Source organism: Magnolia sinica, chromosome 1 (genome assembly GCF_029962835.1).
Source record: "Magnolia sinica isolate HGM2019 chromosome 1, MsV1, whole genome shotgun sequence".
Taxonomy (NCBI): domain Eukaryota; kingdom Viridiplantae; phylum Streptophyta; class Magnoliopsida; order Magnoliales; family Magnoliaceae; genus Magnolia; species Magnolia sinica.
Genome location: NC_080573.1, coordinates 44,111,217 through 44,138,485, shown reverse-complemented (window position 1 = coordinate 44,138,485; position 27,269 = coordinate 44,111,217). Strand labels below are relative to the sequence as shown.

Here is a 27,269-nt window from a genome sequence, read left to right as displayed (position 1 = left end):
AAAAATAGAGAGATCTCACCAATTACGAGGATATAGAAGCACTGAGATATAAATTGCACAGTAAATAACCTCCACGAGAATAACCTCCCTTCGACAAGCTTCCTCTCTCTCTCTCTCTCTCTTTCTCCATCTCTCTCACACCTTTGATGACCTTCTTGTGTTTTTCATGTGCCTAGAAAAACCCTAGGAACCCCTATTTATAGTTTTAGGAAACTCCTTTCCGCATCCCAGTTGCGAAAGGACTAAAAAAGGACTCAGATTTCCGCAATCCGCAAAATCGCGGAACGAATTTGCGTAACCACGACCAGTCGAGATGAGGCCACGACCAGTTGAGCGCCACCCATGACCGGTCGAGTACCACCTTCGACCGGTTGAGCACGCCGGAGAAAAATAACCCAAAGTCGTTGGACTTTGAGTCGAGTCAGGGCTCGACTCCATGACTAGTCGTGCACCAGCCCTCGACCGGTCGAGTGAGGCTCACAACCGGTCGAGCACGGGTCAAAAAACCCCATCACATGATAGTGGTCCACACTGAACGGGAAAAGGCAAAAGATTGGATTACTGGCATTTTCTAATCTCACACACATGATCCCATACATGTGAGAACTTGGATCTCGATTCCATCTTATGGTTCCCACCATCAATTGGACTGAGACCCAGCTAAGTTGGGTCTTTTTTTTATTAGTTAAAAAGTATGGTGTTGTTAAGTGAAAATAGTGATAGGAAAGTGTAATTGTGTTAGGTTGGTGGATACACAGTAGAGTACAAGGGAGACAACACTAGTGCAATGAGAGGAGCAGGTCATGATTTCTTTCTCAATCTTTTTTTTTTCTTTTCTTTTTAGTAGAAAATCAGTAATAGTTTATTGATGATAACATTTATAGGATAATGAGAAAGTGGATATGAGAAGGCCTGTCAAAGGGTAGGTGTTTATGAAATATAATTGCTTTCACATCATGTTAGTAATGACCTTCATGATTTAGTATTCTTTGCTTTTCTCTGTCATATTCACAGAAGTCTTGAAGGTAATTGCAATACCTGCTTAAAGCTTCAAAAAATGGGTTCAATTCCTTGCCCAAAAACATATCAGTATGTATTCAATTATCTTTCGTTGTGCTTCAGTGTTATAATCAAGACAATCTACGTTGGATCATTGATGATGGTTTTGTACGTCACATGTCTAGTCACCAAAACAATATTGTACATCAGCATGTCTGCCATTAGAGTTTTTTTTTTACTGGAATTTGTTGTAAAGATGCCATCTTTTCATGGTTTTCTTTGATTTGACTGTGGTGATGATTTTCCACATCTGAACTTTATGGCCTAGTTTTTCAGAACGTCTCCATGTTTAAAAGGTGATACTATCAAAAAGTTCATGGTTAAGACAATTTACAACATGTGCAATACTTTAATTAGTCATTTTGTAGTTAGATTTTCCATCCATGCATATCTGCCATTTTATTTATTTGAAATGTCATAGGCATTATGATAAGTGGAATTTTGATTTGTGTTTGGTTAGTATATGGACACACATCTAAATGCATTTGTGTTTCAGAGAAACTCATTCAAACTTTACTTTTTTTCTTTCTTTGTATAGGGAATTCCAGTTAGTGTCCAGATTTTTTCCTGTGACAAGGATGCACAGGCTCAGCCTGTTGCTTGGCGAAGTTTTTTGCCGGTGCTCCACTGCACAACTGCACTGGAACTATGGTGCAACAGGACTTCTGACCGTGGCACAATCTGATGTTGATAAAACCAACCAGAGTTACTATGGTGAATCGGAGCTGAATTACCTGACAATTGATGGCAGCCTTGAAGGACTTGTGCCTCTACGTATGATTTTCAAGCTAAATGGTTGACCTTTCTAATCTATCTTTCTTTGTTTGCATTTGCAAGTGAAATTGCTGATTTTATAGATGGGTTGTAGGTAAAGAAGGGCCTGTTCGTGATAGGTGGGTCTTTGGCGAGTTTTTTTTTTTTTTTTTTTGTCCAATCTTGCATTTAAGCATGTAGCAAGCTGGTTGTGTGCATGTGTACGCAAAATCATCATGCCATTATTTTTAGTCTGAATGCATAGATTAAGTTGAATGTGATCAATCTTCAACGTGGTATGTTACACTTCAGCTTTGTTGAATGTAGGATGGCCATTTAAGAGTTTTCGAGTGGCTAGTATGGAAGTCCTTAATCAGCCTGATGCCCATGCCTCTATGAAAGATTTAGACTTCAGGTACATGAAAATATTTGTAAATGTCTGGAAAATGTTTGTATATGTTTATCATCGTGTGACAAAAGCTAATGATTAGCAATCCAATGAGACATGTCTGTAACACACCGAACATTTCAGTATCCCAAGGTTGAAATTGTTTAAATGTTAACATGAGACGTAACCTATTATGTACATGTATACAACACCAATCTAACTAATCTAACCTTACGAACCAAAGGCAAATCTAACCATTAGGAAAAGCCTCCATTCACAGACTTATCCATCGGACCGTTGGTTTTGAAACAAAACCAACCAGTAAATAATTCAATCGTATGTACCTTACCTTTAAAAAATCAACAACTACATACCTTAAAAAAATCAACAATTAACTCTTCACTCTAATGATGCAGGTATAAGTCCATTTGTAAAAAAGGCTTGGAAGGGTGCATACAAACAAGTGGAACCTTTAGATTTCACAAAATTCTTAAATCAGCAATAATTACAAAACTGCCATTGATCTAGACCCTAAATTCTAAATCATATGGTTCAGCTGATCCGTTTCCCACCAAACTTTATAAAAGGCCTAGGTATCATAAGTTAACCATATGTAACAAACGTCAGCTATTGAATCAGCAAGATCAATGGCTAAACAAGACATTCACTAAAACGGCCCACTTAGGACCGGCATTCGCTTTCCACTTTAGTATGAACCCTAGAGTGAGCTAACCAAAGCAAATGAACGGAACTAATTTGCCCCCAGCCACATCTGGACCCCACGTCTAGTTGTGTGCACACGAGGTGCGCGTACACCATAACGCACCAGAACCCCAATCATGGTCAAACACCAAACGACACGTGAAATCCCGAAACCAGTGGGATTTTCCCACCACGCATGCGAACGGACAGCGTTCCGTTGGAAATCGTTGTGGTCCACCCCTGTGATCGGTCACGATGATTCGGACCGTCTATCACGTCCAGAGGACGGATTCGATCACATCCTCGTCCATTTCGCGCACACACACAAATCGGTCTGCAACCGAACCGTTTCTGAAACTCTGTTTACACTCTCCTGCTCCCACGACCACGAATTCAAACCGGTCCCATTCAGGAATGCAGTGGGACCCACCACTAAGGGAACGGAGTGAATCTGATCCGTCCATCAGATACAACGCCCACCTCCGAAACTACTTTGGGAGGAACCTTGTTCGGAGAAGTCCAACACACCCCACCACTGCAGTGAACGGATCCCCCATCGACAGAGTTGCGTAGATGGGAATTCTATGACCGATGCATTCCGGAATGCGTGATCAGGGCCATCCATTCTTTGGCCACACGAGGACAACCCTAAGATCTGATAAAATCTATGCGAGAAACAAGGGGTCACCGGTCAAACAGTGCACCACTCACAGAATGCTGCGTCCGGCTTTCACTGCGCACCGCACTGCGTAACAGAGTCGGTGCCAGGAAATTCCAGCCGACCTGCTGGCCGCACACCTATAAAAGAAAGAGGGAGAAAAGCCAAGAACGGGAGAGAAAGAAAGAAAGAAAGAGAAAGGAAAGGAAAGAAAGAGAAAGCGAGAGGAAGAGAGGTTTACTAGCCCAAGCCAAGAAATTAAGGTAGGCCACATTCAGATCGTCCCTTCCAAGATTTCCTTCTTTCCCATTCCTTGTAACACGTTGATCCAACCCGATTAGTTTAAATCAAGCTAACCACTCAAAAGAAATTGCTAATGATAGATTAAAAACCAAACCTTTCAACACGCACCTACCTTCAGGAAGGAATAGCATTAGAGGTGAGGGTTTTATCCTTTAAGCTTTCATTAATTTAAGTTAATATATTTATCCTTTTTTTTTTATGCCTTCATATTATTTTATCTCACCTTTTATATTAATTGAGTTGATGCATTTTATTTTGCCTTTTACGTACCTTTTACCTGTTCTCAGATTACCATGACTTTCTCTCTATTTTCGTTTAAATTGTCATCAACAATTATTGACCCTTTTGGGATTATGACATGATGTCCATTGCAAGGAGACTTTCTGAATTCATGTGGGGCTATGGATGCGAGCTTTGCTCTTGTCTTTAATCTTATTTGAGTTGACCTTTACCACTCACCTCTTATTTGGCTGACGTCACTCGCCTCTTAATTGAGCTGGTCTTTGCTACTCGCCTCTTATTTGAGTTGACCTTTGCCACTCGCCTCTTATATGAGCTGGTCTTTGCCACTTGCCTCTTATTTGAGTTGACCTTCGTCACTCGCCTCCCATCTTTTAGCGATCGAATAAATATCGTGAACGTAATGCGTTTTCGATAGCGGCCCTGGGGCGACAGGTAATTCCATATTTCATGGGTAATGGTGTACCAGTTGGTGTATGTAAATTGTTATATATACCTGTTACATCAATCCTTTTCTTCTGAGGGGTTAGTTTTTGCAATTAGTCGCTCCAATCTAGGTTGTGCGATTCACCTGGTCATGTATTGTATCCGTCTTGGGATAACCACATAAATCCATGTTAAACGTGGGACACGCTGGTGAATCTCCATAATATGGGATACGGGGTGAGTCAGGTAACTATAATCGTATTCCATATTGTGGTGATCGTAAAGTGTGATAAACCGCATATACCTTGCTAGGCATGCATCTCATATAGATTGCTTGTGCATTGATATCTCTTGTAGATGTGGAGTACGAGACGTATCAGAACCTTTATATTACTTTTATGAATCATCTTGAATTATTGTTAATCTTAAAGGATAACTATCACTATGAGTAGGGCGTTGACCCTCCCCCAACCGTACAGATGCTGTAGGTGGCGTACAGGTTGAGGACCCAGAAGACCAGACCCTGCAGAAGACTTCGTTGAATAGACTAGGAAAATTAGATTATGGTTTATTTCTTTATGATTCCGCTACGCAACTCAGAACTTATAATAAGCTCCCCTTTGTGAGAGCATTTGATGATTTACTTGAGTTTGGAATAAGGAACATAGTTAATTTCATTCTTGTGAATGTTTCCTTCATGAATGTATCTGGATGTGATCTATAATAATTACAAGATGTGACCTCTAAGGCATCTAAGTTTATACATTTTAACACCCGGTTTTCTCGGGCACGAGTATGAACTTTGGCCGTGAAAATTCGGGATGTTACAATTGGTATCAAAGCTCAAGAATGAGATTGACTGGACCCAGGGAATGCGGACCATTATGAATGACGTAAAGGTTGGATTAAACCCATAAATTCGACATCTGGCTACCCCTAGGAAGAATGAGGAAATTGAAGAATCCGGAGCAATCAGTACGTCCTCCGTCACTGAAGACCTTAATCAGACTAATAAACCCTCGTTGTACGGTGAAACAAGTAAACCCTCTTATGACTAACAAGAAAAAAAATAAAATCGAGAATACGTAACTAACGATTCTACGTTCTTTGATACTCAAAACTAGCCCTAACTATAACCAAACTCATGCACAGGAAGCATGGCCTTCAAGAAGAAGACCTCACATACTAACTGTCACGCCCCGAACTCAAAAACCGGGCTCACAAAATTCTCGATCGCCGAACCCAGCGCCGACAGCCTCCGTAGTACCCTATTCTCGGCTCCCGTCACCCATCCGCCAGGTTCCGATCCTAGGATGCTGCAAGGAGGATTTCTAATCATCAATTTGATTTGTAATGAGCATAACCAAACATAACCCACGAACAATAACCACAAGAACACCATCACAAAATCCACTATGATCAAAAACTTTTTAAGTACAATGCATCTGAAGGGAATACAAGATAATGCAAAAGATAGAAACTCCAAAAGCTCGTCTGCACGCTCCTGCTGCTACTATGTTACGGCTGCGTCCTGGCGTCATCTGCACGCATCAATCGTGCATAAGCTTATAGAAAGCTTAGAGGGTGGTGTAAGTATGTGCGCAATATAAGCGTGCTCAGAATGCAAGGTCAGAGTAATGCGGAATCATGCTGGTGAGTACATGAATGCAATCAGCCGTACCAAGGCTATGAGGTGCAAGACAAGAATGCTATCGGCCATAACACGGCCATGCGATGCGAGATGCAACTCAAGTATGCCAATTCTCATCATATATTAGTACAGTTCTCATTTTGGATAATCACCGGGGTTTAGTACACTCCAAGAGGCACTACCGCTCTCCTAGCCACACAGTTCAAGTGAGCGTAAGAAACCTCACTATCCACCTAGCCAATAGTCTTCCAATACCTATCCGGCATGCAGATAGCGGACCCATTCACGAGCTGGTCAAACTCAATCTAGTATTGTCCCCTACCCTCAGGCGAGTAAGGCCACAACCCTTTCCAACCGACCACGACACAGTGGGAGACGCAGCCTCCTGGTATTCGGCCGTCGTGTGCTCATATATTCACTCTGTCTCGACGTTGGAGTCATCCTTTGGTACCATCGGGTTTAGGGATTTTCACTCAGGGACATCTGTGGCGCCCTGATGCTTAGTAACAATATTTCCGGTATCCAATTCAGCCACCCACGATGTGTTTGTGGAGGCTATGGCCCTGGTGTCACTAGGGCATACGATAATCACAATCACACAATGCAAGTGCATGAATCATACTATCAGACATGCAACAATCCTACACGTACCGAGCACTCATGTGGGGCGACTCCGCCTATCAGGGAGCCCATAAACGATCTGCCCGAAGGCATATGCTATGATTAGTCACTTCTCATATTAGGCATACATATGATGCGTATGATCATGAATCATGGATCTATACTAAGCATGTTATGTGATGATGGGCTCTGTTCATAACGATTATGATCCTAGACGGCCTACACACTGCAAGTACGAGCCTATTAATGGGCCTTAGGGAGAGTGACAACGCAGACATTTAACCGACATCATCCTTACAATGTGGGCATCTAACCATTATTGTTCCCAAGGCACTACCCGTTATAAACATCATTATATACACAACGGAGGAATCACGCATTGCAATGGACCTAATTGCGCCCCATTGGGCCTTAAGTACATCAATTGGGCCGCACCAACGGGTCTTACGTACATTGCAATGGGCCACAACCCATGGGCCTTGCATACATCACAATGGTATATATATATATATATATATATATATATATATATATATATATATATATATATATATATATATATATATATATATATATATAAAAGGTGGGCCTCAACAAGGGCCACCAATACATCAAGATGGGCCTCAATAATGGGCCTTAAATGATCTCCAAAATGGTTGGACGGTTTGGATTAAACACACGCATCATGATGGATCCCATAGGGATGGAGAGGATGGTCGGCATAGACGAAGTACATACCTTATGGTGGGGCCCACACTAATGGAAAGTGTGGATTACAATACATGCATTAGTGGGTCCCATGTGGGGCCCACCATAATGTTTATTTTCCATCCAGCCCATTGATAAGATCACTCAGACCTGGGGGCCCACGGTAATGTTTATATGACATCCAAACTGTTCATAAGGCCACTCAGACCTAGGGCCCACTGTACTATTTATATGACATCCAAACTGTTCATAAGGTCACTCAGACCTAGGGCCCACTGTACTATTTATTTGCCATCCAACTGTTCATAAGGTCACGTGGACCAGGGAGTAGGGCCCACTGTAATGTTTATTTGCCTCCAATCTGCTCATGAAGTCAAAGTGGACTAGGGCCCACCATAATGTTTATTTGCATCCAGCCCGTTGATAGGGTCACGTGGACCAAGGGGTCCACTGGAATGTTTATTTGCCACCTAAACCGTTCATAGGGTCACGGTCAGGGGCCCACTGCAGTGTGGTTCGCAAATCCAGTCCACCCATTATGTGTGTCCCACTTGGCTGAGCGTTCAGACCAAGTTTCAGCCGCGTCTAAATTTCAGGTAGGCCCCACCAAGTGTTTTTATATGTTTAGGCATGTCTTCACATGATTTTAAATGGTGTGGCCCACCTGAGTTCCGGATACAGCTGATTTTTGGGGCGGCCTCCTGGTCCGAGGGGACCCATCAAATGCATGGCGTTGATGTTCGAAACGCATCACGGTGGGGCCCACAGCTGGGGCCGTGAGGCCCAGCCCGTCCGCCGTCCGCCAGGCGCAGGCAGCACTTGCGTGCGCTTTGCAGCAGCAGCGGCTGCTGCTTTCCTTTTTTTAAAATCTGTTTTTCTACAGATTTTCCTAGGTGGGGCCCACATCGGATAGATCCACTCCAGCCATTGGATTCCACAGTCCAAGACCGATCAGATGAGTCCAATATGCGGCCTGTTTTTGGGGAATAGAAGGATCAAGGTGGATTTTAATTGTAATACTGCTATTTCCTATGGTATGGCCCGCCAGAAAATGGGATCAGCTTCATTTTTTGGCTCAATGCCTAAAATGAGCTGAAGAATGGAATGGACGGCGTGGATCATCCCCATACATCAAGGTGGAGCCTACATGGGTAGCCTACCTCAAAAGCAATTTTTTTTGTTAGCTTTATTAGTACACACCCATGTCAGTACATACACTCCATACACTCCATGTTAGCCAACCACGCTGCCTCACGTCCAACGTCCAGGGACACTGGACGGCATGCATATACACAGCATCATGGTGGGCCCCACATGCACGTGGCCCACATTTTAGTCAAGGTGGGTCCCACATAAACGTGGCCCACCTGATTTGGATCAATCTGATACTTGTGTTTTTCCTTCATCTTGGCCCGCTAATGGGTTGGATGGAGTAGATCCAACACATTCATCTAATGGGTCCCACATGAACTATAAGATTCATGGTGGGCCACACTTACCCCTTCATCATCATTACCATTCAAAGAGAGAGAGAGAGAGAGAGAGAGAGAGAGAGAGAGATAAGGTGATAGAGAGGAGGGACCCCGCCATTATGGGCCCTCCATTGATACAACACATACATCAAGTGGGTCCCACAACAAGTGGCCCTTAAAATTGAAAACAATGGTTAGATCACCCACCTCTAGGCCTCCTCTTTGCTCCTTTAGCCTTCTATGCTCCTTGCCTTCACTTTTGATGGTGGTTGATGGGATTTTGATGGTGTGGATGAGAGATGAGAGGGTGGGCCACACTTGTGGTTTGGGAGAGAGGGAGGTTGGACGTGTGAAGCTTTAGGTTGCTTCGGAGATTTGAGAAATGAGAGAGAGAGAGAGAGAGAGAGAGAGAGAGAGGTGATGGGAAGGATAAGAGGTGATGGAGTGATGTGTGATGGGTGATGGGTGGAGTGATGGGTTGTAAGAAAGGGATGGGTGGAGAGAGAGGGAGAGTTGACTTTGGGAATGGGAAGGGATGGGTTGATGTACTTGGGGTATGGAGTGACTTGACTTGTACTTGACATTGACTGATTGATTGATTGATGGGACATGTTGTAGAGATTCCTTTGAAATTCGCAACGTGCGGCGTTTCTTCGAAACAAACACTTGCCTACATCTCCTGGCCTGGGTATCGGTTTGGTGCGCGAGTCGCGGTGTTGGAACTGCGGCGACGGCGCGGTCGCCAAGCTACAGGTTTCGGTTCGAGCCGACTTCGGTATGCAGGATTCGGCTTAGGATTACGCGCAATCGTCGAATATGGTGCAAAGGTTGCCGAAATTCGACCGGAAGGACTGCGGAAGCCAACGGAACGGTGCGGACTAGGACACAAGTCTTACACTAACTCTGTACCTCCAGAATAGGCTACTGAGAACGGAACCCCTTGAGAGATGTCTAGGGGAGAATCCACGACATCCCCACCAACAGCCAACCAAGGGGTCATGCTCCCGGCGCTGCCCTTCGGAGCCATCCCTCTTGATACACAAGCTTGGGCGTCGTTCCTTACTATCTTAGGAAGAATGGAGACTATCAAGCAAGGGACTCAGAAAGCTGTAGAGGATCTGTAATGACAGGGCCACAATACCTCCCGAAGGCTTGCAAGGCCTCTTGCGACACCTGTCTATGATACACCACCAAATCCCCCTTGACCGGAATGTCATGATAGTCTTTCATGCTAGAAAAGTTTTTAAAGTTACGACCCCCTCGAATTTACAGGCACCCCAGACCCCGTGATAGTCAAATATTGGTTTAAACAAATTTTGAAGACGATGTAGGCTATGGGATGCCCCAAACATGTGAAGGTTCCCTTAGCTACCTTCAAATTAGAAGGAGAGGCCGCAATTTGGTGGGAGTCAACAGAAAGGACCATTCTCGAATGCTGCAAGTGGACCTGGGAAGAATTTCAAATGAAGTTTTTTGAAAAATATTTCCCGAAGTCATACCGGATGAGAAGATGACAGAATTTGTAAAGCTTACTCAAGGCGAGATGACTGTAGCGCAGTACGAGGCCAAGTTCGCAGAATTATAGCGGGCGCCGAAACTAATTGAAGACAAGGATTTTAGAGTCAAACAATTCAAGGACGGACTGAGACCTTCAATACATTTCAAGATATGCTGTTTTAACCTGACCACCTACGCTAACGTAGTGGATAAGGCCACGTGAACCAAAAACCACGACAATCGAAGTACACAAGCCCGATTACAACAGTACGAGTCTGGGAAAAGACCCAGGATCAACTCCAACCACCTAATGATACAATATAAAAGGGCCAAGGTCACCCAATAATCAAATGCCACCCCGGAGCAAGGGAAACAGGGGGATGACCCCATGGGCTGCCATTATTGTAAGAGAATGGGTCACGAAGCGAAGAATTGCTTCAAGAAGATGAGGGAAGAAGGTCGACCCATCCCAAAATCCGACCCGGCTATGCCCCGGAATTCGCAAGGTCTTCTGTACGCCATGGTGCCACCTAAAGATTCAGATGCAAAACCCAACCTAATAGAAGGTATGGCTTTCATTAAGGATATGCCGGTTATTCTTTTGTTTGATTGTGGAGCTACTATATCTTTCATCTCAAGTTTTATAGTTTAATGATTGAACCTAGAACTAAAATACACAGAAGAACCAATCACCGTGGCTTCGCCTCTGGGAAGGATAATAGAATTGAACAAATATTGTGAAAAATGCCCCATCATTATAGTAGACATTGCAATCACAATCAATTTAGTGAAGATAAACATGAAAGGATTCGATGTAATCCTTGGAATAGACTGGCTTGACGAGACTAAGGCAATAGTAGAAAGTAGGAACAGAGAAGTCATGTTCACCCTACCTGGACAAAACCCCACGACCATACAAAGTACAAAGAAGAAGGAACCCTTGGTACGAATAATGGGCTTGTTAGAGATCGTTATAGACCAAACCCTAGTGGTCCAGGAATTCCCTGAAGTGTTTCGGGAAATACCAGGACTACTTCCCAAGAGAGGTGGATTTTGGTATTGACCTACTACTAGGGACCTCCCCAATACCTCTACCCACCTTCCGAATGGCTCCCGTGGAGTTGGTAGAACTCAAGAAATAGATAGAATAATTATTAAGTCAAGGATTTATTCGATCCAGTGTATCCCCATGGGGCGCACCGGTGTTGTTCATAAAAAAAAAAAAGGACGGGACCTTACGATTGTGTGTAGACTACCATCACCTAAATCAAGCAACTATAAAGAACAAGTATCCCCTCCCCCGTATCGACTATCTATTCGATCAACTCAAAGGAGCTCAATTTTTTTCAAAGATTAACTTGAGATCGGGATACCACCAGTTGAGAATTAGAGAGGAAGATATATATAAAACTGCGTTCAGGACAAGGTACGGACTTTACGAATTCCTAGTAATGCCCTTCGGCCTCACAAATGCACCTGCCTCTTCGTGGATCTCATGAATCGCATTTTCAAACCATACCTAGATCAATTCGTTATAGTCTTCATTGACGACATCTTGATCTACTCTTGAAGTAAAAGCGAACATGAAACTCACCTGCGAATAGTCGATGTATTGAAAAGGAATTAGTTGTTCGCCAAACTCTCAAAATGCGAATTTTGGAAGCATGAAGTCAAATTCCTAGGACACATGGTGAATCGCCAAGGTATAGCGGTCGACCTAACTAAGGTTGAAGTCGTACTTCAATGGGCCAGACTCGACACCGTCACCGAAATCAGAAGTTTCCTCGAACTAACAGGATACTATCGACACTTCATCAAGGAATTCTCCAAGATAGCTCGACCGTTAACCAATCTGATGAAGAAAAATGCACGTTTTCGATGGGATGGGAATGCCGAGGAAGCTTTCCAGGAACTCAAGAATAGGCTGACTTCATCCTCGGTACTCACTCTTCCCGAGGAAGGGGTAGAGTTTGCAGTATACACAGACGCATCTCACGAAGGACTGGGGCGTACTTATGTAAAATAATAAAGTAATAGCATATGCATCGAGACAACTAAAGGTACACAAACAGAACCATCCGACCCACGATCTGGAACTAGCAGCCGTAGTATTCTCTCTTAAAATCTGGAGACACTAGTTATATGGTGAACAATTCAAGCTCCATATAGACCTTAAGAGCCTCAAGTACATATTCGGGCAGAAGGACCTTAACATGCGACAACGTAGATGGATGGAGATCCTCAAGGACTACAAATTCGAAATACAATATCATCCAGGGAAGGCAAACGTAGTGACCAATGCACTGAGTCGTAAGAAATCCCATATCTCGGCAGCAATGCTTGCAATGAAAGAATGGGAACGGATGGACTTCATAAAAGATTTCAACGTCCAGCAAGATATAAAGGATAGGAACACACTCTTAGGAAATTTATCCGTAGAACCATCACTACTACGCCAGATTATCAAAGTATAAGGGCAAGATGAAGAGCTGCAAGAACGCTACATGAAAGCCCAAGATAATAAGGATCCATAGTGGCACATTGGCGCTGATAAACGAATCAGGTATCGTGATAGAATATGCGTACCAAACGCACCTCGCTTAAAACATGCAATATTGGACGAAGCTCATCGATCTAAACTAACCATTCATCCCGGGAGCACTAAAATGTATTAAGATGTGAAGCGTCATTATTGGTGGAATGATATGAAAAGGAAAATTGGCACCTATGTGACTAAATACCTCACCTGCCAACAAGTAAAAGCGAAACATCAAAGGCTAGCAGGACTCCTGCAACCCCTTGAAATCCCTCTGTGGAAGTGGGACTCGATATCCATGGACTTCATAGTGGAACTTCCTAAGACAAGGAGTCATGACTCGATATGGGTGATAATTGATCGACTAACCAAATCTGCCCACTTCATACTCGTACGAGTTACCACTTCGATGAATGAATTAGTGAAGATCTACATAAAGAATGTGGTCTGTCTCCACGGGATCCCAACCACGATTACATCTGACAGAGATTCCCGCTTCACCTCAAACCTTTGGAATAAACTGCAGACTGCACTAGGGACCACCTTAAATCATAGCACGGCATTCCATCCTCAAATGGACGGGCAGACAGAAAGAGTGAATCAAGTGCTGGAAGACATGCTAAGAGCCTGTATACTGGACTTCAAGGGCAGTTGGGACGACTACCTCCACCTCCCGGAATTTGCATACAAAACAGTTTCCAAGCCAGCATTGGCATGGCCCCATTTGAGGCCCTCTACGGACGACCTTGCCGCGCACCCCACTGTTGGGCGGAAGTGGGAGAAAGGAGCATCTTAGGACCTGAAATTGTTCAAGTTACCTTAGAGAAGATTGAGATAATAACCAAACGTCTTCAGGCTGCACAAAATAGACAGAAAAGCTATGCGGATATACGGGGACGAGCACTTAATTTGTTGAAGGTATCCCCTGTGAAAGGCATGATGCGGTTCGGTAAAAAGGGCAAGCTTGCGCCCCAGTATATTGGCCCATTCGAAGTACTGGAAAGAATAAGAGAAGTGGCCTATCGTCTCGCCCTACCCCCATAGCTAGCCAATGTTCAGAACGTCTTTCATATCTCTATGCTAAAGAAGTATGAACCTGACCCGACCCACATCATCAACTGGGAACAAAGACAGCTAAGTGACACCGCCACTTATTCAGAAGAACCGGTTGAGATTGTGGACCGCAAGGAACAAGTCCTTCGAACAAAAACTATCCCACTAGTCAAGATTCTATGGTCACACCATAACGAAAAAGAAGCAACATGGGAACGTGAAGAAGAAATGAAGGAAAAGTACCTTGAGCTATGTGATAGAGATTAGAGGTAAGAAATTTCGGGGCGAAATTTTGTTTAAGGGGGGAGGATTGTAACACCCCGAACATTTCAATACCCGAGGGTTGAAATTGTTCAAATGTTAACATGAGACATAACCTATTACGTACATGAATACAACACCGATCTAACCAATCTAACCTTACGAACCAAAGGCAAATCTGACCATTAGGAAAAGCCTCCATTCACAGACTGATCCATCTAACCGTTGGTTTTGAAACAAAACCAACTAATAAATAATTCAACGTATGTAACTTACCTTAAAAAAAAATCGACGAATAAATCTTCACCCTTAATGATGCAGGTATAAGTCCATTTTTAAATTAAAAAAAAAACGCTTGGAAGGGTGCATACAAACAAGTGGAACCTTTAGATTTCACAAAATTCTTAAAACAACAATAATTACGAAACTGCCATTGATCTAGTCCCTAAATTCTAAATCATATGGTTTAGCTGATTCATTTCACACTAAACTTTATAGAAGGCCAAGGTATCACAAGTTAACCGTACGTAACAAACATCAGCCGTTGAATCAGCAAGATCAATGGCTAAACAAGACATTCACTAGATTGGCCCACTTAGGACCGGCATTCGCTTTCCACTTTAGTATGAACCCTAAAGTGAGCTAACCAAAGCAAATGAACGGAACGGATTTACCCCAAGCCACATCTGAACACCATGTCTAGTTGTGTGCACACGAGGTGCGCGTACACCATAACGCACCAGAACCCCAGTCATGATCAAACACCAAATGACCTGTGAAATCCCGAAACCAGTGGGATTTTCCCACGGGAATTTGACCATACTAGCCTCAAAGTTTGGGTCAATTACCTAGAAAGCTACGACATTCCATATATCCTAAAAGTGGCCTTCTGACATGCTTTCGAAATTTACTTGGACCAAAATGCCCTTGTCCTTGTTTCAGTAGTACGATTTTCTGAGGAATAAGAAGTTACGTCGTATTTAATGCCAAGAAAGTGATGTGTACGGAACCCTTTTTTGCGCATGGGCAAGGACCAAACTTATGGGGCCCACATTGATGTATGTGTATAATCCATGCCACCCATCATTTTTGTCGTGTCATTTTAGGGCTAGGGCCCAAATATCAGCCTGATCCAAAGCTCGTGTGGGTCACATAATAGAAAGTAATGGTGACAATGGAACCCACTGTAGAAACTTCCCAGGCTAGGACTTTTTGGGCCCATGCCACCCATTCTTTTTTACGGTGTCATTTTAGGGCCAAAATATCAGCCTGATCCAAAGCTCGTGTGGTTGGTGCTCGGTGGTCTGTGGGCCAGTGAGCATAGTTGGGATGTCAAATAAACAGTACAATGGGAACAAGTTTATATGAGATCCATTCCATCCATCTGAGAAGGAATTATATTTTCACCATGTATCATAAATTTCATTTAAATATAATAGTCATTTGAATTACATCATAGGGAAAAGTATCGTATCCACGACCCATTTAACATGACAACCATGACCCATATAAACATAACAACCACGACCCATTTAACATGACAACCATGACCCATATATAATGACAACCATGACCCATGGAAACGATGACCCATTACAACCACGACCCATATCACATGAGAACCACGACCCCATATTACATGACAACTACGATCCATGACAACCCATTGATGATCAGGGGCGTACCATTTTTGTCAGTTGTACCATTTCTGTCATTGAGCTACAGAGTTGTCCTCTATGACCATAATTACAATACAATATGAAGAAAGTCCTAACTTAGGCAATGTCCACTTAACAAACATCACAGTGAGCCTGGAAAGTTTCAATAATGGGTTCCATTATCACCATTATTTTCTATTATGTGGCCCACTCGAGCTTTGGATCAGGCTAATATCCGGGCCCTAGCCCTAAAATGACACGACAAAAATGATGGGCGGCATGGATTATATGCGTACATCAATGTGGGCCCCATGAGTTTGGTCCTTGCCCACGCGCAAAAAAGGGTTCCGTACACATCACTTTCTTGGCATTAAATATGACATAACTTCTTATTCCCTAGAAAACTGTACAACTACTGAAATAAGGACAATGGCATTTTGGTCCAAGTAATTTTCGGAAGCATGTTAGAAGGCCACTCTTAGGATATATGTAATGTTGTAGCTTTCTAGGTAATTTGCCCAAACTTCGAGGTGAGCATGGTCAATTTCCCTTTTCCCACCACGCACGCGAACGGATAGCATTCCGTTGGAAATCGTTGTGGCTCACCCCTGTGATCAGTCACGATGATCCAGATCGTCTATCACGTTCAGAGGACAGATTCGACCACACCCTAGTCCATTTTGCACCTAGGAAAGATCTCGCACGCACACAAATCGGTCGGCAACCAAACCGTTTCCAAAACTCTGTTTACACTCTCTTGTTCCTGCGGCCACGAATTCAAACCGATCCCATTCAGGGATGCAGTGGGACCCACTACCGAGGGAACGGAGTGAATCTGATCTGTCCATCAGATACAGCGCCCACCTCCGAAACTACTTTGGGAGGAACCTTGTCCGGAGAAGTCCAACACACCCCGCCACTGCAGTGAACGGATCCTGCGTCGACAGAGTTGCGTAGATGGGAATTCTCTGACTGATGCATTCCGGAATGCTTGATCAGGGCCATCCATTTTGTGGCCACATGAGGACAACCCTAAGATCCGATAAAATCTACGCAAGAAACAAGGGGTCACCGGTCAAACAGTGCACCACTCGCAGAATGCTGCGTTCGGCTTTCACTGTGCACTGCACTGCGTAACAGAGTTGGTGCCAGGAAATTCCAGCTGACCTGCTGGCTGCACGCCTATAAAAGAAAGAGGGAGAAAAGCCAAGAACGAGAGAGAAAGAAAGAAAGAAAGAAGGAGAAAGGAAAGGAAAGGAAAGAAAGAGAGAGAGGAAGAGAGGTTTACCAGCCCAAACCAAGTAAATTAAGGTAGGCCACATTCAGATCGTCCCTTCCAAGATTTCCTTCTTTCTCATTCCCCCTAACACGTTGATCCAACCCAATAAGTTTAAATCATGCTAACCACTCAAAAGAAATTGCCGATGATAGATTAAAAACCAAACCTTTCGACACGCACCTACTTTTAGGAAGGAATAGCATTAGAGGTGAGGGTTTTATCCTTTAAGCTTACATTAATTTAAGTTGTTATATTTATCCCGCCTTTTTTATGGCTTCATATCATTTTATCTCGCCTTTTATCTTAATTGAGTTGATGCATTTTATTTCACCTTTTACGTACCTTTTAAATGTTCTCAGATTACCATGACTTCCTCTCTATTTTCGTTTAAATTATCATCAATAATTATTGACCCTTTTGGGATTATGACATGATGTCCATTGCAAGGAGACTTCTTGAATTCATGTCGGACTATGGATGCGAGTCTTGCTCTCGTCTTTAATCTTATTTGAGTTGACGTTTACCACTCACCACTTATTTGAGTGACGTCACTCGCCTCTTAATTGAGCTGGTCTTTGCCACTCACCTCTTATTTGAGTTGACCTTCGTCACTCGCCTCTTATATGAGCTGGTCTTTACCACTCGCCTCTTATTTGAGTAAACCTTCGTCACTCGCCTCTTATTTAAGTTGGTCATCGCTACTTGTCTCTTATTTACCTTAAAGGCTCGGGTAGGTGTCTTGATATTCCTAAACTCCCATAGTTCAAGGGTTTCTCTCTTGGTGCAAGTATTATGCCGGACATTCCTCTTTTAGCGATTGAATAAATATCGTAGGTGTAATGCGTTTTCGGTAGCGGCCCTGGGGTAACATGTAATTTCATAATTCATGGGATAATGGTGTACCAGTTGGTGTATGTAAATCGTTATATATATGTGTTACATCAATCTTTTCTTCTAGGGGGTTGGTTGTCGCAATTAGTCGCTCCAATCTGGGTTACGCGATTCAACTGGTCATGTGTTGTGTTCATCTTGGGATAACTGCATAAATCCATGTTAAATGTGGGACACACCGGCAAATCTCCGTAGTATGAGATGTGTGGTGAGTCGGGTAACTATAATCGTATTCCACATTGTGGCGATCGCTAAGTTTGAGAAACCGCATATACCTTACTAGGCATCCATCTTATATAGATTGCTTGTGCATTGATACCTCTTGTAGATGTGGAGTACAAGACGTATTAAAACCTTTATATTGCTTTTATGAATAATCTTGAATTATTGTTAATCTTAAAAGATAACCATCACTATGAGTAGGGCGTTGACCCTCTCCCAACCATACAGATGTTGTAGGTGGCACACAGGTTGAGGACCCAGAAAACCACCCTGCAGAAAACTTCGTTGAATAGACAAGGAAAATTAGATTATGGTTTATTTCTTTATGATTCCGCTACGCAACTCAAAACTTATAATAAGCTCCCCTTTGTAAGAGCATTTGATAATTTACTTGAGTTTGGAATAAGGAACATGTTTAATTTCATTCTTGTAAATGTTACATTTATGAATATATCTGGATGTGATCTATAATAATTACAAGATGCGACCTCTAAAGCATCCAAGTTTATATATTTTAACATTTGGTTTTCTCGGGCACGAGTATGAACTCTGGCCATGAAAATTCGGAATGTTACAATGTCAAATAGATGTTTTAAGTTGATGATTAGATCTATTTTTTATCTACTTTTATTGTCATTCTTTCGTTAGTACTTTCAGGTAGCAGCAATAAGTTGCATTCACTACAAGAAAATAGGCCTTTAGCCACAATTTTTTAGACTCAATTGAAAAAATGAAGGGTAAATGTGTTTTTTAGCCTCGGTTGCTAAGGAACTGAAGCTAAAAGTTAAATTTTCACCTCAGTTGCTAAGGAATTGAGGCTAAAAGTCATCCTTTTAGCCTCAGTTGCATAGGAACCAAGGCGAAAAGTCTACTTTTTAGCCTCAGTTGCATAGGAACCGAGGCCAAAAGTATACTTTTTAGCCTCAGTTCCACAGGAACCGAGGCCAAAAGTCTACCTTTTAGCCTCAGTTACATAGGAACCGACGATAAAAGTCTATTATTTTGCCTCAGTATGTAAGTAATGGACGTTAAAAGTTTAATTTTTAGCCTCAATTGTATAGGAACCGAGGCTAAAATTTTTAGCTATTTAAATTACATTTACAAAGTAATTGGAAAATCAAACAGCCCCTAAAATAAACATTAGAATGGACCCAGGAAGTTTGTATTGGTGGGAGTTAAATCACCACTGTTTCCTATGGTGTGGTCCACCTAAGTTTTGATTTGGCTCATGAATATAATCTTGTGTAAAAATCAGTCCCATCCACCCATGGGATGGACCGCAATTGTATTTTGTTATTTACCAGGGCTATATATTATATTTTATGGGTGACCCACTTGATGAGACTCACACAAGGTGATCCAAATGGTGTAGAGAACCTATTGGACGGGGTGGATGTCACCAGGACATGGTATTTTGGAAGTTATTATTAGGTGTACAGTAACTCTGCACAATCGATTGGATGTCAGCATTTCTGGTGTTGCTGGCTTTGTAAGCCCTTTTGAGTTTTATTTCAACCGCGTAAGGGAGGAGGATGAAAAACTGTGGAGCACACACCGTGATGTACGTCCCTTACATCCATGCCATCCATCTGTTTTGACAGCTCATTTCAAGGCATGATGGCAAAATTGAAGCACCTCCCACCGTAAAAACCTTCTTGGGGCCCACTAGAATGTTTATTTACCATCCAACCTGTTGACAAGGTCACATAGAACTGGATGAAAGGACCGCATAAATATCAGCTTGATCTAAAATTTTTGTGGTCCACAAAGTTGTTAACGGTCAATAATCATTGTTTCCTCTTCTGTGGTCGAAATTAGATTTGAATCTGCTTCATTTATTGGATTATGCCCTAAAATGAGATGTCAAAATGGATGGACGGCATGGATTTAAAGCACATACATCAAGGTGGGCCCCAAAGTCAGGAATCCACCGAAGCCGTGTCCCATCTCTATACAGCACACGAGTTTTTATTCTGAAAAGTGGGACCATGGTTCCTTACGAACCGTTGATCTGTTAGTGCCCACTTGCGATGGAGAATGTCTATCTCAAAACTATTGCATTTCTCTTCTTAATTGTCAAACGGACCGCCAATCTGATGGGATTGGCAGCGGACGGAGATTTCCTCGTATATCTTCCGCAATGAAGAAGGTTATTGGTTACCCTTCAGCCAATGGTGTAAAATGAGTGAGAAACAGCTCAAGGATCGAAAGACTGCAACCCTTTTTTATCCCTCCTCTCTCACTTCCTCTCTCTCTTTCTCGATCTGTCTCCCTCCTCTCTCTTCCTCTCTCTCTCTCTCTCTGAGATCCAAAGAAGGGAGGGAGCCGATTTCCGTGCAGGCTAGATAAACAAGGGGCATATACACCGATTGCAGCTCCTCACCGAACCAAACCCTAGCTCTTCTCTCTGTCTTCTCCAATATTTCTCTCGTCTTCGTCAGATCTACCGTCTCTCTCTCTCTCTCTCTCTCTCCCTCCGATCATCAGATCCTCAAAAGGCAGTGAGCTTTTTTCCAATTTTTTTTTTTTTTCCACTAATGGTTTTTTTTTTTTTTTTCTTCTTCTCATTTTTTAGTGCTTAATCTATTTTAATATAAATCCAGCTTATGTCTCTCAATTCTGAGAGATTTCGTTGGATTTTGATCCGATTCTTGCTGATAAATCTGTTTTCCTTTCCGATCTCATTGTTTGGAGCTTTGTTTTTTATTTTTGTTTTGAGCTGATGATACATATTGCCTTCCTTTTCGATTTTTTTTTTCTCAATTTGATTATTCATTTGAAGAAGTTACTCAGATTTACAGTTGACATTATTTGAGGACAGAGGAAGGGTTTTAACTTTCAATCAGGTGAGCTTCCCCCTCTCATTTCTCCAAAAATTTCCACTTAGGGTTTGATTTTTGTAATTTTTTCTTGATTTCTGGTGCTTGATCTATTTTGATCTTGTTCCAACTTATGTCTCTTTATTCTTAGAGATTTCATTGGATTTTGTTTCGATTCTTGCTGATTTAAGTTGTAATTTAGGTTTATGTATTTAGATTTTAGAGATTTATCTTTGATTCATGTAATATCATGCATTTGAAATACATTTTGAGATTTAGTATCTTCTGATTTGCTGAGATTTAGATGTTTGTTTTGCATCATTTTCATTTAGAAGACTCATGGTGAATCTTCACCCAAAGGGGATTTTTGATACTCCAATTGTGTGTGGTGCTTGATACACAAGCACAAAGAAATTGTACATGTGGCTTACATACACTCAAAGTAAACTGCTTAAATGACAGAGCCACCTATAAATAAATCAAAAGCCCATAATGAGATTGGTTGAATTATCTCAAACCTTAATTGGTTTTTTTTTTTTTTTTTTTTTTGAAATAGGATCATTGGATTTTTTTTGTTTCACTCATCCAATAGATATCTGCCTATGATTTGTAGTCTTTTCTAATTATGATATTACTAAACAGGGACCTATAATTTTAATAGTTTACATTGAATTAAATGCATGCCACATGTACAATCTTTTTTCCTGTCCATCATTTATCAGTCTGTCAGAGTATAAAAGCTTATTTGACATTTTCAGTGAAGAAGTTCATTCTGCCTCTTTTGTGACACAACATTCAGCTTGTTCGCGCCATCAACTAGAGCCCACATGCTAAGTGGTCCAATGATCTAAGCAGTCCACGTTAGGGATTTTAATTATAGGAGACACTGAAGGAACTTAATCTGAAAGGATCATTTCGACCATCTGTCTTTTGACAAAAATATTGCTGTGAAAGAAGAAATATTTCAATGGCTCACATTGAACTCTAGGCTAGATTCATCTCTGATGCTTGTCTGTCGGATAATATATTATTTGTTCTAGTAATCAAAATAAGGACTGCTCAAATCATCAGAGCCTCTCAATGTGTGGGTCCCAGTGGGTGGTGATAGATTCGGCATCATGTGTCACAGCAGAGGGAAACAAAATTCCAATACCTTCCTTTACAATTTGCTAACCTCACACTAGGTACCAACCTGGGCTATTTTCTTTCTAAAATGGGGTAAATGACTTAACGTGCATGAAATCCACGCCATCCATCAGTTACATCACCCCTTTTCTGGACTTTATTCCAAAAATTTTGGCTGGTTTTGGACTTAGACAGGTAAGAAATCTTATCCAAAACATGTTAGATGGTTCAGTGCAGTGCTTGTAGAGGGATTGAGGTATGGTTCGAAAACCAGGTTGATTGGTGCAACGTAGGAGGCTGATTGCACAAATCAGTCCTCTAATCCAGATATAATCCTAAACGCAACGTCAAAAATTCCATTAAAAAGGAGACGAATGAGCAGGAAACACTAGAAGATTTCAATGCTGTGCATCCCATCTGGCTGTTCCTTATGGTGCAGCCTACTTGATTTTTGGAGGCTTGATTTCTAGGATCAAGTCTCATAATTGATTTGTCCTGGATAATGAACCGAGGGGGGGAAAAAAAACATCACGATGGGCCCATATGTATTTATGTTCACAACTGCTGTTACATGTGGGGGCAGAGGAAGCATATCTGTATAATGGGCCAAATCGCCCACAAGCAAATCCCCATAGCATTACTCATTAGAGACTGACCCTTAGTCCAACATTTTCACAGGACCAGCCCAAGCCTGGGCTAATGTTCCATGTACAATGCTTTAATATATTGCATCTTTCATTGTGTTTCTTTTTCTCTATCATTTAATATACTTTAGTTTTTTAAACGTAACAATCCAATATGTTATTTGATGATAGACCAATCAACTTAGTTAATTGATCTGTTGCATTTCTTAATTGATCTTGTTTAATTTATATTTTAATGGCATCATTTATATTCTTTCCTAGAGGTCCAACTTGTAACTCCTCAAAACCCGCCCTGCTGTAAGACATCACAGTGTATGACGGTTCCCAGTAGGTTAAGTTGCAAGTTGGTGTACATGGTTGGATATCTTTTATTTGTATAAATGCTCTTAATAGTTGGTTGGATGATGAATGGTACTTATGATTAAAAATGTAAATAGGCATTAATATGTATATATATATATATATATATATATATATATATATATATATATATATATATATATATATATATATGTATGTATGTATGTATGTATGTATGTATGTATGTATGTATATTTTATTCCCGGAGGATTCATTTTTTAAGGGGACATGATATTCTAGTAGCTTGACTACAGGAGCAACTCGGGAAGTCAACTCATTCAGTTTACAGATGGGAAGAAATAGGAATAGGAGCAGACACTTTTTTGATATAGGAATCAGTACCTAGTTCCGGGGGTTGGGGGGGTGGGGGGTGGGTTCCTACTTTTTTCATGAGTAAATTGGGTAATATGCCGTGCTTATTACTGGTCCTACTTTTTTCATGAGTAAATTGGGTAATATGCCGTGCTTATTACTGGTTTGGGCTTTTCTCGCTCTCTCAGAATCTAAATGTTTCTTATTTTTTAAAAGATATGAAAGATGTGCATTTGGTTGCATCAAGTATCATGATATTCGGTGCAACCAAACACAATTTATGAATTGATTCGATGCGAGTTCTCTAAAGAATTTTAAATTCCAATTTGGTTTTCTGAAACAATGCTTTGTGAATCCTTTTATTTTTTATTTTTTTCCTTTTCTCCTTTCATTGGACCCTCTAACTGAAGCCTCTGCAGATAAGGTGGACCGCCCCATCAGCACATCTATCTACTTCCTTCTTCCATCAGGGAGTGTCTCACACCTTCATCGCATCTCATGCGCTGAAACCTGGCATTTTTACATGGGAGAACCACTGACGGTATGGAAACTCCTCCCTTCATAGTAACGAGGAATGATCATTGACAACCCACAGCATGCTAAGTTAGCAAGCTTCATCTTCTCCAACATGTCACATTCACAGGACATTCGAACTGTGCAAAAGCTGGGTCCCGCCATGAAGATCACCTAGCATGCAAATCAGGCCAAACCAAACATCAGGTGGGTCAAACCTATACATTGGGTCGGATTGTCAACCACTCTTATTGTGTGGCCTGCCTGATGAGTGGACTGGCATGATTTTTGCATTTGGTGGTCTTCATGGAAGGCCCAACTTTTGGACACCCAGGATGTCTACGCATGTGAAACTTCGTTGGGGGGGAAAATGAGGAGCATGATAACTTAGCACGCTATGGTTGTATATGATCTTTCCTCTAGACACCCAGGATGTCTACGCATGTGAAACTTCGTTGGGGGGGAAAATGAGGAGCATGATAACTTAGCACGCTATGGTTGTATATGATCTTTCCTCTAGATATTCAAACTAGGAATGCCTTGTATATATTTTCTTGGCATTTTGGTATACACGGACGATATCGAAACTGTTCATTTAGTATTTTCCAATAGTGAATGGGCCATGGTCCAAAAATCACAATGTTTGCCCTTTAATTGGTAGCATATAAATGAACATCAACAGGCCAAAGGATATATATATATATATATAGCTCCCATTCAGTGAAAAATGGGTCCATTTTTTAGATGGTTAGGATTGTCCAATCAAAGCAATTTTTGGTTGGCGAAGTTTGCAGGTGCCTGGTTTGGAGAGTGATGGGCTTGCTTCATAGAGTTCCATGAGTGCCAATCAAAATGATGCAGGACAATTAACCACAAGACCCAACTATTTTTGAAGGGACTGTGTGAAGCAACCTTGACCCTCTTGAAGAGTATAAATATGAACAGATTTGGGAGGTGTGTTTGTTTTACCATCTGCATTGCTAAAAATATTTATATTTTCTTTTATCCATGGATTCCAGTACGCAGTGATTTGCTAATGTGCAATTCTTTCCTATTTTAGGCTCTAGATCGGTGCCAAGTAGGGGACACAGTTAGGAGAAGGGAAGGAAAGCTTGACTCAGCAGGTTTAACTTCTTCTTCTTCTTCTTCTTCTTCTTTAAATTCAAATTCTTTAGGATTTCATTTAGTTTTTTAGCAGGTGCTGTAGTTCCTGTGCTTCTGCTGAAGTAAGCATGATGTGATGGAGTTTCTATGTGGACGCAGTAGTTTTGAGATGCCTTTCGAAACCTGTAGCAGTGTTTGCATCAGTTCTTGGAGTCTAATGCCTGATATGAAAGTCAGTGACTGAAAATAGAGAGAACTGGAGCATGGGTCAGAGGCAGCTGGTATGTCTGGGACGAGTGATATTGAAGAGAAGCAAGGTCTTAGTACTCGATGAAGCAACCGCTTCAGTCGATACTGCAACTGACAGCCTAATTCAGCAAACGTTAAGGCAACAGTTTTCGGGCTGTACAATCATCACATTAGCACATAGGATAACATCCGTTCTCAGTAGCAACATGGTCTTGCTTCTTGATAAGGGTTAGCAACTTAACAATCCAGCTTTCTTCTTCCATCTTTATATCCTTTTCAAAGCACTTGATTATTATTTTTCCCTCCCTGAACGGGCATTATTGCAGAATATGACTCTCCAACGAAACTGTTGGAAAACAAATCATCTTCATTCGCCAGACTCGTTGCGGAGTATACTGTAAGGCTTTTGGGTAAGTAGTTTCAGACCTTTTTCTGTGCTATTTTCTTGCTCGTCTATGAAAAATGTAATAAATCATTGAGTTTCCTTATTCAGATACACTGTAGAAGGCCTGGAGATGCTGTTGTTGCCCATGGCAAAAGATGGTACTGAGGCTCTTGGCTCAATGGGAAATGATGCTCCTTTGGCTGTGATGTCCAACAGAGAGAAACTTACATTTGAGTATTTCAAGCAGATGTTTGCTCAGGTTACAAACCCACCGATTGATCCGATCCGAGAGAAAATAGTCATGTAGAAGGGGACCTTACCGAAACAGTTCATGTGGAAGGCTGTGGCAGTTTGTTTGTTTTGAAAACTTTAAATAGACCATTAATTGTTTTGTTGGTATTGTGCTGATTGTTGTCTTGATGGATGTTAAATGGGTGAAGCATGCACAGGTTCAATCATTGGTTGATTATAATATTGTTAGCTTTTGTTGATAGAAACTAGATTTAGCATTGGTTATTGATAAATGATGTTAAAAATTGAATTTAGCCTCAGTTGATGCCAACAAAGGCTAAATATATCTTTAGTCTCAGTTTTGCCTCAGTTACCTAAACTGAGACTACAACTCCCGTGGCTAAAGGCTTTAGCCTCGGTTGTTGAGAACCGAGGTTAAAAATAGATTTAGCTTCAATTGGAGGCAACTGAGGCTAAAATTTGGATTTAGTCTCAGTTGGAAACAATGGAGGCTAAAATTTTGATTTAGCCTCATTTCGAGAAAACTGATGCTAAAAAGGTTCTTTTAGCTTCACTTGAAGAACCGAGGCTATAAAAGTCATTTTAGCCTGGGTAGCTAAAACTAAGGCTAAAGCCTTTAGCCACGGGGGTTTCAACCTCAGTTTGGATAATTGAGGCAAAACTGAGGCTAAAGGTTTTAACCTCAATTTTTAACCTTTTTAGCCACGGTTTTGAACCGAGGCTAAAGCCCCCTTTTCTTGTAGTGATTGTGAGTCAATGTAGGCATTTACATATAAATCTCAGAAGAATATTAGTCTTGCAACCATTTATTTAGCCATTTGATTTGATAATGGATCAATAGATTCGGGCTCTTAGCATGCTGGATTGCCAATGCTTGAAGTGGCCTAAGCTCTCCAAAACCATCACCTCCAATTGCTGATTGGTAGTGTGGTCATCCTTGCTCATGCTTGGAAGTTTATGACCATACACTATGACTGGTTTCCAGCAGATGATATCTCAAATTTTTTAAATCCATTTTGCATGGTATACTTTTTAAACCATTTTGCATGTAAATGTTTGATGTTTGATCAGTGGTTAGATAAACATGTGGCAGAGATTAAACTAATGAAATGCCAGTATGCCTCATTT

At 41.6% G+C, this 27,269-nt stretch overlaps 1 long non-coding RNA gene across 2 annotated transcripts; it reads left to right on the top strand.

The window, feature by feature from the left end:
• Positions 1-24,902: 24,902 nt before the first annotated feature.
• On the top strand, positions 24,903-26,389 carry LOC131241477 (uncharacterized). 2 transcript variants are annotated; one of them, XR_009169112.1, is made up of 4 exons: positions 24,903-25,105; positions 25,212-25,275; positions 25,493-25,914; positions 25,998-26,389. It is a non-coding gene; the product is annotated as an uncharacterized LOC131241477 (long non-coding RNA). The 2 variants fall into 2 exon arrangements; XR_009169079.1 differs by having other exon boundaries at positions 24,925-25,105; positions 26,009-26,389.
• The last annotated feature ends 880 nt before the right edge of the window (positions 26,390-27,269 follow it).